The sequence below is a fragment of the Hemicordylus capensis genome, chromosome 4 (assembly GCF_027244095.1).
Source record: "Hemicordylus capensis ecotype Gifberg chromosome 4, rHemCap1.1.pri, whole genome shotgun sequence".
NCBI lineage: Eukaryota > Metazoa > Chordata > Lepidosauria > Squamata > Cordylidae > Hemicordylus > Hemicordylus capensis.
This window is the reverse complement of record NC_069660.1, coordinates 66,464,804-66,477,993: the sequence shown is the minus strand read 5'-3', so window position 1 is coordinate 66,477,993 and position 13,190 is coordinate 66,464,804. Positions and strand designations below refer to the sequence as shown.

The following is a 13,190-nucleotide window of genomic DNA, read 5'->3' as shown; positions in this document are numbered from 1 at the left end:
GGATCACGGGAGTTGTAGAACATCTGGGAATACCTGTCAGAGGGAACCCTGCATGTCCCCAGCCACCGATGGAAGAATGAATTAGAGACTATGTGGGCTAATGTTTGGAGCTGAGAGTCATTCATACATAATCACAAGCCGAATACTATTAAATATAGGTGTACTGCTTTTTAGTTGTTATTACTACTAGTGATGCATCTGGGGCTGAAATGAAATTTCTGCTTACATGTATTTCTGCACATTATAGTAGGGAAATATACCCTTCTTTAAAACAGCACAGTTTGAAGCATTTCGAAATGAAGAGCACCCATCAGGACATCTGATATAAAGGTAGCAGTGACCCCACACTTTTCACCACCACTTCCCTTCCCGACAGATTTGCCCAGTAAAGGGCCTAACATATGAGGAAGGTGTGGTTGCTGCCACCCCACATTCCACCACCCTGGGGTCACTAATGAATGGTGGCATATATAAGAAGTAAAAATAAAATACATACATCTCCTTGGCAACATCTGGTCAAAATAAATACATGACGCAAACATTACACCCAAAACACCCCCCCCACACACACACACACACCGGACACACTCTAATTCATTGGCTGCTGCAAGGGTCAGGAAAACACAGTGTGGAATGCCATCTCATCCAGTGTGTGATGCCATCTCATCCATGTGATGGCAGTCAGATGTCCTTTATAACATCTAGTCAGCACTTAGGGCAACAAATATATAAATAAATTGTGGCTGGGGATGATGGGAGTTGTAGTTCAACACCACCTGGAGTGCCAAGGTGGCCTACCCCTCACTTAGTGAGTCCCACCTCAGGAGCAGCATTATTTATTTTATTATATTAATTTGTATTCACTGCTTGTCAAAATATTCTACAGCAGTAGTTCAAAAATCAAAACAATAAAGATATCTATAAAGTAAAACAAAGTAATAAAAATTAAACCAGACAATAAAACAATACAGCACAACAAGACATAATGGCCATTCAAGATCTCAACCAGCAGTTTTTAAGGTTTTCTGAAAATTTTAAGCCTATTCAAAAAGATAGCAGGGAAGGGGCTAAATAGATCTCATTTTTAAAAGAGCTCCAAAACTCAGGGCTGTGACCAAAAAGATCCTACTCCCAATGGAGGATAATCCATTGGGATTATCCTCCACATAAGATGAAATTCAGAACAGGTCCTGACTGAAGAATCCAAATGCCTGGGAGTTCTTCTTCTTCCCTTAAAAAAAAAAAAAGTCATATCCATGTGGGCATAGGGGTCAAAATTCAGTTGACTTGCCAATTCCTTCCGGACATGTCAGGCTGCTTGTATTGTAGGGGATTGGTAATGGGGGTATTTAAGATAACTGGAGCCCAGTGCTTCCCAGCCTCCTAAGGGTTTACAAATATACAAATGTGTTAAATAAATACAATAATGAAACCCATTATTTATTTAACATATCTGTATACTGCCCACTACCAAAGTCCATAGACAGTTACAACAATAAAACAAACCAAGGAATTATATTAAAACATAAAAGATCAAATTAAAATTATCACTTCATTGATGATCTACTGAGCGGGAAGAAGGCAATGCCTGGGTTAAGCCAAAGCAGAGATAATGATACCTGTCCATGATTTGCAAAAAATGTCGCTTGGATGGATAATTTGCCTCCAAACAAAAGAAGAACACCATACAAGGCTACAAATGCCACAAACAAGACCAGAGGCCCAACCTTGCTGATCTCATTATGAGCCCATACTTTCCAATAAACTGACTCATTTATATAGGACTTGGACGGAGGAGAGACTCGTAACAACAGCGCATGGGAAAAATCCTGAAAAATGATACATTTCACTGCAAGAAAATCTCCACCCCAATGATTACATGACAGGACTATATTTCCAAAAATAACCACTACAATACCCTGAGACATACTTCAACTTTCACCACCATCCCTCCAAAGGAAAATACATTGGGCAATAATGTTCCAGGCATTCACTAGGTGGACAGATTCATGTGACCAATCCTCCCACACGGTCATGACTGTTAGCAATGATGAGACGTACATGGAAGCGGGTAGTATGAAGGAATCAAAGAGGCAGCAATCAGCAACAACACACTCCCTTCTTTCATTTAAGAGAGCATCATATAGGATTACCATCTTTGTTCTAGCAAAGCTCCTGTGGTTTTGACAGCTGTGCAAAAAGCAGAAATTCAGCAAATGAAGGTTTTTCTGGCACGGAGGTGCAGTGATGAGTAGTTTCCTTCACCTGTTGAATTTCTATGATGGAGGCTTCAAAGAAGAGGAACCCTGACAGGGGGGAAAAGATGGCAACCCTAGTTTTATACAGATATCAACACAACTGCCTACAAAACAAAATTCCAGATGACAACATGGTAGAAAAAAACTGGTCACCTGGATCCGTCATTTGAAATTCGGACAGCATTTCTAGCTTGGATTCCAAAATCCCATTGTTTCAAGATACAGCAGAACAGACCAGGCTCTTCAACTAGCCAATATAACCAGAAGAGTTAATCCATAATGAAAGTTGCTGCATGCATACAATTCTGATTTATCATATTATTCTCTCCTTGTGCACAACTGACAACTTCAACTTCAAGGATGAAGCCCTAATGGGGAGTAGGGAGAAGAATATTCATTTATCTAGGAGAGTTCTGACAAGCTCCCTGCAATGTTTTAAACCCTAAATTATATGTAAGCCTTCAGGTCTAGCCCCTTAGATATTCAGATTGATCCCACACATTAGGCCTGTAGGGATGTGAACAGAACCGGGTGGGGAAGTTTGAAGGCAGGAGGGCTGTTGGACTTGAAGGGTGGGGGAGGGTGCACAGTCTGTCGAGGTGGCAGCATACCTCCCTGCCACCCTGTCCCCTCGTCAGACCCTACATCACTGGAAATAGGTGCAGGCATAGGGTCCAACAAGGGGATGGGGCAGCAGGGAGGTACACTGCCGCCCCAATGGACCCTTTGCTAACGGAGCGCCGGCAGGGGGGAAAGTGGAGGGAGGGGTAAGTGCACCCTCCTCTGCCCTTAAAGTCCAACCCCTCTCCCCACCTTTAAACCAGCAGAACCGGCGGTCATTCGAACCGGTTCCGTGCACATCCCTATAGGCCTGTGCTTCAGCAGCACAGAGGCACAGCCTACTATGTATGGCAAAAATAAGCCATGGGATTTCTTCAGGTAAGCAAACACAGGATTGTACCCTTATTCTCATGCCTTAATTAGAAAAAGGCTCTGCCTCCCTAGCTTTTGCTGATCCACCTTTGCTGTTTTAGTAGGGTTGCCTACTAGGGGCTTTTATAGAGGACATGTAACTATTTGGGAGACCACATGACTTTTTTGCATTAGGAAGAATAGAGACGATTTTGGGGACCCACCAACCTTTTTGCATGTGTTGTGGTATCCAAAGTTCTGGGAAGCAGCTGGAACATTTTGTTGGCTCACAACACTTTGCTCTCCGTAGGATCGTCCCTTCCTACTGACAACCCATCCATCCAATGGGGAAGCCATAGTGGAACTCTCCTGGCAGGTTGCAGAGCCACGTGATGCAGGAGCATGGATAGATGGGCCTGGGTGGTACAGCTTGCTGCCTTCATGTGGTGGTGATGGCAGTGACAAGTTAGCAGTTAGCTAACTAACTTTGCTCAGTAAGCAATTACCCCGCTAACTGAGTAAAATGGCACCTTTTAAAGTCGTGAATCGCTTCTGCTTATCATGGGGAGAGCAACTGGCCCTATCCAACAGCATTCCTTGAGGCTGTTCTTACGACCAGCCTAACCCTGCCTGGGCTGCCCCAGGAAGGACTAGGCTGGTTATGAGAAGTGGCAGGATCCTCACAGATCCCTCCACTTCCCACCCAACCTCCTTAGCAAACCCAGCTTTTAGCCAAGGTTAAGGGTGCTCTCGCATTCTTACCCCGGCTACCGGGTATCGTGTGAATCCTCAGGCACATACAGCACCTGTTTGAGGGGGGAATCCCCAATGCAACTCACATGCCACACGTTGCATTGAGGGATGACCGGAAGCTGGAACAACAGGTTCCGGTCCCGGGTCCCTCCGCCCTGCTCCATGCTTCACGGAGCTGCATGGAGCAGGGCTGCCTGTGTGGGCATGTGGGAGGCACGCCGAAGAAGACCTGCTTGGTTGTCTGGGGGGAAGGTAAGGTGAAAGCAGCCTTCCCCCCGCACCCTCCCCACCTGGGACAGTTGTGTGAATCACCCCCTCCAATGACTGATGCTGGTGTTACCTTGCATTTCTTTTTAGATTCTGAGCCCTAAAGGAAGCAGCAGAAGCCTCTTATTATTTATCTTTCTTAGAAACCCACTGGAGGGGCAGGGTATAAATATTTCAAATAAATAAATAAAATAAATAGTCATAGAAAACAACAACCGAGTGGGAAACCATGCACGCACCACTGTGCCAGCATGCAAAGTGGCTGGCTCAGCAGCTAGCTGGCTGCTGTGCCTTGAGCTAAGAGGCAAAGTTGCTGGCCTGGCTAGGAAGAGCAGGCTGGATGACCCGCAGGGGAGGAGGACAGTGTGTGGAGTAAACCTAACCAGGAGATGAATTTATAGTTAAGAAACAGAGGCCTTGAGAACTCTGTCTGTACCTAGATAGCAGCAGACATACAGCTCACCTGGTCATCAGCTTCACAGTGGTGAGCTGTATTTATTCTCATATTGTCCCATTTTTTAATCAAAATTGCATATATAATACCAATAAATATATGCAGGTTTTATGCAAAGTGGAGAGTTTTTGTTTTAGTTTTTTAGTGAAAAGCATCCTCTATTTCCACTTTTTTGTTTATGGGTATTGACTTTTTTCACCATCTGGGCCTGGCAACCATCTGGGCCTTCTATGTTTTAGAAGGCTTATGCAGGAAATGATTCTTATGTAGGAAATGATTAGAGGGGCCATTACCTCTATTCAAGGGCCCCTCATGGCCAGAACTATATGGGGGAAGTGCTGGGAAGAACGTTTGAGACCATGGCATGGGTGGAGGAGATGTTGATCCTGCTTCCCTATCACAGTCTGGATTGGGGTCTGTCTGCGATTGCTATTTATGATGAAAAAAGAGGTAGGGGGGAACAGTTCCCACTGGCATCAGTCGGAGTTTTTTCCCCTCAGGGCAAATGGCAGTCAGGGGAGAGGGGCGCTACCAAGCTGCTATTTAGTTTAAACAAACAAGCACATGCTTAATGCTGATTTGGTTAACACACAGTTTCAGCCTAAGCACCCATTTAAAAATCAATGGAATGAAATCACAAGGAGTGTTTAATGGATTTTTCTACAATACCTGATGGACACTAGAAATTATCCTCCCAGCTGGTAAGATAAACACATTTTAGCAGCTTATAAGGGATGAGAAAACATCATTTGTGCATTAAGAACAAGTGAATTTCCTTAGGCACAACTGATGGTTGCATGTTTCAACCTGTCATGGAATCTCTAGATAACCATTCTTGCAATCTTATATTAAAGCAGATGTAGGGAACTAGCTTTGCTCAGCATAAATGTTTCTCATAATGGAAACCTCGTATGATCTGTCAGACCACCACTAGTTTGTATCTTTTAGTAGCACAATTATTATGATAATGCAAGAATATATATTTCCAAGCTATATATTTCCATCAGGATTGTGGAGCGGGATGCTCCTGAATACCAAGTGCAAGGTAACACCAACAGGAGGGGGTGGCTGCACTCTCTTCCCTGCTTGAGGGCTTCCCAGATCACCTGCTTGGTCCAGTGGCGTAGCGAGGTCATCGAGTGGCGGCCCACATTCAGCCACTGAACATAGGCAGGCCATCCGTGGTGTAGTGGTTAGAGTGCTGGACTAGGACCGGGGAGACCCGAGTTCAAATCCCCATTCAGCCATGAAACTAGCTGGGTGACTCTGGGTCAGTCACTTCTCTCTCTGCCTAACCTACTTCACAGGGTTGTTGTGAAAGAGAAACTCAAGTATGTAGTACACCGCTCTGGGCTCCTTGGAGGAAGAGCGGGATATAAATGTAATAATAATAATAATCCCCATGGCAACACGGCCCTGCTGCTGTCATTCCTGCTGCCCACTGTGGTGATGGCCCCTGCTCTTTCCTGCTCCTTGGAGTCAGGTGATAAGTGTGGGGGCAGTGGGAGAGGAGGAGGAAAGAGCAGGATTGACAGCCACAGTGGCAGGTGACAAGCTGCACAGGAAGAGCAAGAGCCATAGCTATGGCAGGCAGCAGAAGCAGTAACAAGGGAGGGGGCAGGCGAGTGAGGAGGTCCCTGACCCCAGAGGGACCCATGTTCCAAGGACACCTTGGAACACTAGTAGTTCTGTCTTTGGGTTGGCCAATACATAAAACAGTATGCTGGAATAACAACAACAATAATACTTTATTTGTTAGCTGACCCATAACAATTATTCTCTGAGTGGTTCACAACAGAGAATTAAAACATACAATACAAACTCATAACACATTAAATCATAATAAAAAAGTGAAAAGAAAATACACTAGAAAGCAGCTTTAAAAATCATTTTAATTTTTTAAAAAATTCAGATCAAATCTGAAAATCAGAATTTAAAAGGCCTGGGTGAACAAAAAGGTCTTTACATGGTGTCTAAAAGAACAGCAGTTAAGAACAGCAGCTAAAAGTCTCAGAAAGCCAGCTGGGGAGAAAACAAAGCCTTTGCTTAACACTTAAGAAACAACCCGGTAGGTACTAGGGGGCAACCCTGTTTTGGAGATGGAGTCCTATAAATGATACAACAATTTTAAAAATATCCTCTCTCTAGTTACCAATCACCACACCTCAGACAGTGAGGACACCTGGGAAAGAGTGCTATGGCTTCCTAGATAGTGGATTTCCACCTTCTTAATCATTGTTACTAGGTCTGTGCACCAGATCAGTGCTGCTTAAGTGGCAGGCTGGCATGTAGGGATAGAACATTTGCATCTGGGTTGCCACTTTTTAAAAAAAAAACTAGTTCCACCCCATGCCTTTAAGAATAGCCATACAGAAACCGTTTTTCACCTGTAGATTTGGTGAAGGCTTAGGAGCAGGGTCAGCAAAAAGGAGGTGTTGCTGTATTTGCTACAAACTCTTACATAAACCCAGAAAATTATATAATCATTTTACAGAGAAGGAACTAAACTAAAAGGCACAATTGTCAGTAACTATCTAGTCACAGTTGTCATGAATGATAGCAAAGTAATATCATCCAAAGAGATAATTGTCCTTCCCCCCGCTTCCCCCCATCACGGTCTCCTCTTTGGTACTTCAAGCCCGCAATCTTATAATTCACTTCTTTCCTCTTAGTCCACACCCTGGTCCAGGTTGACTTGTCGTTTAGTTTTGCTCACTGGCATTTCTCACTCTAACTCTTTTGGCAGAGTCTGGCTGCCAACCTATCTTCTAGCATTATAAGCACCTCTACACAGTGCCTAGTGTCTTAGTAAGGGAGAAAGGGCAGCATTTTTGTGCTGTGCAGCCTGCTTTTGGTCCTGAACACCAGCTGGAGTCCTGCCAGATGGTGATTTTACTTTGGAAGGGCAGGTGTGCAGTGCAGTGTTCCCTCTAAGGTGTGCTCACAAGTTTTTGGATATCGACACATTTAATTTTAGATCTTGCTTAGAGCCTCAGGTTGAATCAGGAAGGCCCCACTCTGAATGCATGTGCACACATACGGACGTGATACTGCTGCCCAGAACAAAACTCATTCCGTACACTGATGGAAAAAAATCAGAGAGAACACTGCAGGTGTGTGTTCACATATCATCCAGATTCAGGTTGAAGTCCCTGTGGGCTATCGGGGAGCACTCCATACACAATTCGGGTTTATCATTGCTCATTTGAGCTTAGCCCGATTTATATCTGGGGTTAAAAATTCCACTTTTTGTGTTGGGTTTTTGGGCAAATTTGAAATATCCAATATGCCCCACAACTCATAGCATTTCACCCCTCTTAATCTCGCGGTAAAGCCCGCTGTCTGGGAAAGGCTCAGATCCTACATTTTATATTCCTCGTGAATTATATACCTCATATTATATTATATTATATTATATTATATTATATTACTCATAAATATTATATTATATTACTCATAAAACCACTCTGCGTTAGAGCCAATAGGCCTGGGCCCAGTTGAGGCCCCTCTCGGCAGAGATTCTCCACAGAAGATCTTTCTGAAATAGTCATACAATTGTCAAGGAAATTAGCAAGCAAGCGCTTGGATTATTGAGAGAATTACTGTCTCTAGACCCTGGTTGGTCTCTTTATGACAAGAGTGCCCCCTCATTTTGCCTGCAACAAGGGAGGAGCATTGGTGTAGCTGCAAATTCAGAAGTGCAGGCACTCTCCAGGACGACCCGCATGGCTATGCTCACCCCAACAGCAAGAGAAGCCGAAGTACCGGCACTCCGTCCCCTACACTCCTGGGGAGGAGTAATCTTCCCCCCTCCTCACCCCTACATTTCACACACACTGGAGGAGCAGAACCCCCTATGCAAACTTTCTGGGTTTCCTAGATCAGATTTTAGAGAAGTTAATGCTGCCTGTTTAGCTACTACTCTTTCCACGCCTAGCTTTTTTTTAAAAAAAAAACTTTGTCTATTCGCTGTTCTAAAATCTCAAAGAGGACTTTGCAAACGTCCTTTACCTGCCCAGCAAACAGTCCTTGCTCATCAACCCCAACCACCCCCACTCTTCCACGAACTCTACAATAATATCTGCTGGAAGCTGCCACACAGCGCTTCCATTTGCAGGACAAATCTGGCAGCAAGAGTTATCGGCAAGAAGAGCTACTTACAAGTATTCCTCCGGCGTGAGCCTCTTTGCTGAGTGCAAAGCTCCTGAAGGCCGGCGAAGCACACGGCTCATAGCTTCTCTGTGACCGATCTGACAGGGCTTAAAAGAAAGTTAAAGTATTAGGAGGAAAGAGTCCGAGAATTCAGAGAGGAAATCCACTCTGCGGAAGGTAACTTCAAACTCGGATTCCCTTTGCCGTTGCTTTCCCTTTGTCCAGTATCGGAGAGGGAGAGGGAGGGCCACAAAAGAGGCCGTGCAGAAGTGACATCACTTGGAGAGGGAGAGAGAGTTTTGTGTACAGATGGAGGAAGTCAAATAGTCTGATTGTTTCTGTGACCATGTTAACTCCGAAGCATACTCCCTGATTTAATTCAGACTTAATTTTAAAAGTATTCTTAGGAAAATGGCCTAGAGGCCATCACAAGGTTAAGCATGTTTACTCAGAAGTAAGTCCCATGATTTTTCAGGTAAGCATGGATAGGACTACAGCCTGAATTAGTTAGATAACTTCAGTAAGTGCTGCAAAACTCAGCTCCTGAACATACATATGGGAATTTGTAAATAGTAATGTAGATAAACACCAGCCCTCTGCATTCACACACTCTGCTAGACTGGTCTGTTTATACATTTCTCATCTCACACCAACATTGGACCTTTCAGTGTGAATCTGATCAGGAGGAGGACGAGGACCACAACTCTTGAAAAGATGGAAGAGCACGGTACTTTGCTGCCTCACTCCCCCCCCCCCCCGCACCTAGCCATGCAATTTTTTTTTAAATTAAAATCGCATACACACGCTGTCTGATATTGATAAGCCTGGCAAAAAAGAAAAGTCTTCAATAGAGATTTAAATATCAGTAAGGAAGGGGCTAAATGAATCCGAAGGGGAAGGGAGTTCCAGAGAAGTGGGGCAACAACCGAAAAGGCCTTTCACGGGTACTAGCACCCTGAACCTCTCGGAAATCAGGGACCGACAAAAGGGCCATCTGAGATGATCTAAACGGATGGGATGTAACTGGATGGGAGAGGCGGGTCTGTAGGTAGACAGGCGCCAAACCCTGCAAGGCTTTGAAAGTAAAAACCAGGACCTTAAATTGAACTGGGACGTGAATACGCAACCAGTGCAATGACTGCAGGAGAGGTGTTACCCTGTCATATTTTCTGGCACTCACGAGTAGGCAAGCCGCTGCATTCTGGACCCGTTTTACCTTCCCAATCGTCCTCAAAAGTAACCCTAGATAGAGAGCGTTTTAATAATCTAAGCGGGAGATAACAAGGGCATGGGTCACTGTCATTAATGCCTGCTGATCAAGGTAAGGGCGTAATTGGCGAATCAGATGAAGCTGGGCAAAAGCACTTCTGGCCACAACCTCCACCTGCTGTTCAAGCAGGAGGTGCGAGTCCAAAAGCACCCCCAAATCACAAATAAGCTCCTTTGGGGGCAGCGCCACCCCATCTAAAACAAGGTTCACATCCAGCTGTTGGCTGGTACGAGGGCTGAGTAAAAGTAGTTCAGTCTTAGTGGGATTCAGTCTGAGCTTATTTTGATTCATCCAGACCTTAACAGCTTCCAGGTATCATCTCATTCTGCATGGGAGGAGGCAGTGGTAAACCCCTCCTGTTCTATCAAAGAAAACCACAGGGCTCTGTGGGCATCAGAGTCAAAATCGACTTGATGGCACACTTTAAATTTACAGTAAGTACATTTCCTACCTGTTGCATGCATCTGAGGGGCCTGTACCCAGGTTCACTTTTTAAATGGATGCAGGTCCAGTCATTCACACAAACACATGCATGTGTGTACAGACATCTGTACACTTGTACAGCATAATGTCTGCGTAGAGCTAATGCCCGCCTTCATTTTAAAAGTGAACATGGGTACAGGGCCCCCCCATGCATGCTACAGATAGAGGCGATTCAATGAACATCCCCCCCTACAGTATATGTGATCATGTTGGGGCTGCACTGAAGACACATTTCTGGTCCAACCTGCTGTATGCTGAACCAATATGCTGAACCAAAGTAACTAACTCCATGTTGCCCCCCGTCTGGCCTAAGGAGGGATAAATTGTGTATGTGGGCAGAGTGTTGAAATACTTGCCTAAGTTGGTCTCTGCCTGGTCAATCATGAACAGGGGATAACCAACCGCACCCAACAGCCTTAAGGTGACTCAGGAACATCTGCTGTCTGGAGATAAGGCATACTGAAGTGTCAATGTGTATAAAAGTATCTGCCTTGCCTATGTTTGGGGTCCTGCTTTGAGCACGAGCCAAGCAGCACCTTTGCTACCTAGGAGCAAATAAACGATCCGTAAGCAACCTCTCATCTGGGCCTGGTACTTTGGCAACACCCGCCCAGGAAAGAACCTGAAACACCCTATCTAGGTCTTGGGGTACACCAAACCTGTCATTTGGGCAGCAGGCGGGTCCACAGAAGGAGCTCTTGCCACTGCCTCCACCTCCCCTGCCTCGATCTCCTCTCACCGCCACCAGCGCCACTGTAGTGCTGCACCTCGCCAAACGTCCCCATCTGCCACCATCCTCACTGGGCAGCAGTGGTTTTTAAAAGGTTTTAAAAATATTTAACTTGCCCCCGACCCCCCCCCAATTTGCCGCTTCCCAAAATTTGTTACCAGTACCTATCTTGCCTATCTTGCCTATTTGTCACGAGTACCTATCTTGCCTATGTGTTAACCTCCCAGTGTTCAGATGTTTTGAGCACCATGGGTGCTCATGCTTACAACAGCAAAAGCAGGGAGGAAGTCGCACCCCACTGCTGTCCCTCCCTCCTTCCTTCCCTCCCTCCTTCCCTTGCTCCCTCCCTTGCTCCCTCCCTCCCAATGAACACACTTATGGTGCCATTTATCTGAAGGGGGAGACGCCGTAAGCATGTTCACCAGGTTGCTGCTCATAGAATTGCCAATGAACATGCTTATGGCACATCCCCCTTCCAACAAACAGTGCTGTAAACATGTGTGCCCAGCAGGAGGAGGTGAATGACAGCAGCAGGGCAGGACTTCCTCCTTGCTTTTGCCGTTGTAAGCATGAGCGCCCACAGCGCTCATCATGTCTGAAGAGGGCTTGTGCGAATAACTGTACCTGTGTAAACTGTGCGTTCATTGTATGAGTGTTGAACATGAAAGCCCTATTCAGACATTATCGTGCTTGAGTGAACAGATTTCTGTATACCTGTATAAGTTTTTGTGTGAATGACTACACTTGCATTCATTTAAAAAGTGAACAGGTCTCTCAAATGCATGGTACAGTTAGGAAGTATACCATTGTACCCGAGTCCAACGTAACATGTGGATAACTGTACCCGTGTACACTGTGTACTTGTACAAGTGTTGAACATAATGTGTGAATAGGGCTTATGTGTGAAGAGGGCTTTGGTGGTGGCATGGAAAATGCCCTCTGTATAGACTCAGAGCTACTCATTTTTACTGCGCTTTCATATTTTCCAGGCACAAAGCCTGGCCCTAAAGAAAGATTTGGAGTTGTTACCATTCACCAGCGCCTAGCTCATGTTTATATTCCCCCGAGGAGTCTTTCTAGAAGACTCCTATATATATACACACTTCACTGTTCTGAAGAGAAAGTCTTATAGTAAACAGGGACTCTGTTGGCTACCTCTTGAACTGGGTCCCTCCAGCAGTTCTTTTAACAGTAGTTCGACGTACAGCAATTAACAAGTGATAATGTCGAGCTCTGTGCTACCAAAAGCTTCTCTATTAAAAGTACAGGAGCATCCCCCACCCACCCACCCCCACACACACTTGGCAACTCTAACATGGGTACTGCAGTCATCAGATAGTTAACAGGTTCTGCAAGGATCAGTGCTTAATGAGGGAGGGAGTGCCTTCATGCCAGAGGTGAATTACTAATAGCAAAAGTGCAAGCAGATTCCTTTTCAAAAGTTTAATAGCCAGTTCTGGCATGATGAAGGTGAACAAGCTGAAACTTAATCCAGAGAAGATAGAGATGCCGTTGGTCGGTGGTTCCACTGAACAGGTTATAGCTACATAACTTGTTCTGGTGTTGCCCTCCTCTTCTGGTAACAAGTGTGCAGTCAGCGGGTGACCGCAGATCTCAGGGGCAGCCCAAAGTATTGTGGTGCCTGAGGTGAACAGCAAAATGCTGCCTCCCATGCCTCTGGTGGGGGCCAGCCCCCTTTCAAAACCAAACCTTACAAGCTCTGAAAATATACAAGGAGGGGCAGGGAGGAGGGAAGATTGATGACAGCCTCTTTTCCTTGTGCTTCTTGCAGATTTCAAGAGGCAGTGCTTGCAAAGTTTGCAATGGTCAGTTCAGTCCCAAATAGTTGCTCTGATAGATATGAGGGGGCTAGTATGTGCCCCCTCCCCCATGAATTTGAACTTGGAACCA

The 13,190-nt window shown here is 45.3% G+C and overlaps 1 protein-coding gene across 2 annotated transcripts in view; it reads right to left on the bottom strand.

Moving 5' to 3' along the window:
* Positions 1-9,044, bottom strand: part of RAB7B (RAB7B, member RAS oncogene family) — a 34,192-nt gene extending 25,148 nt beyond the window's left edge. The window contains exon 1 of one of the 2 annotated variants that reach the window (XM_053250473.1): positions 8,806-9,044. The gene's annotated coding sequence lies outside the window, so the exon portion shown is untranslated. Of the gene's footprint in view, positions 1-2,153; positions 2,422-8,805 lie in introns of those variants that run through there. The other variant, XM_053250474.1, reaches the window with a different exon arrangement.
* Between the last annotated feature and the right edge of the window lie 4,146 nt (positions 9,045-13,190).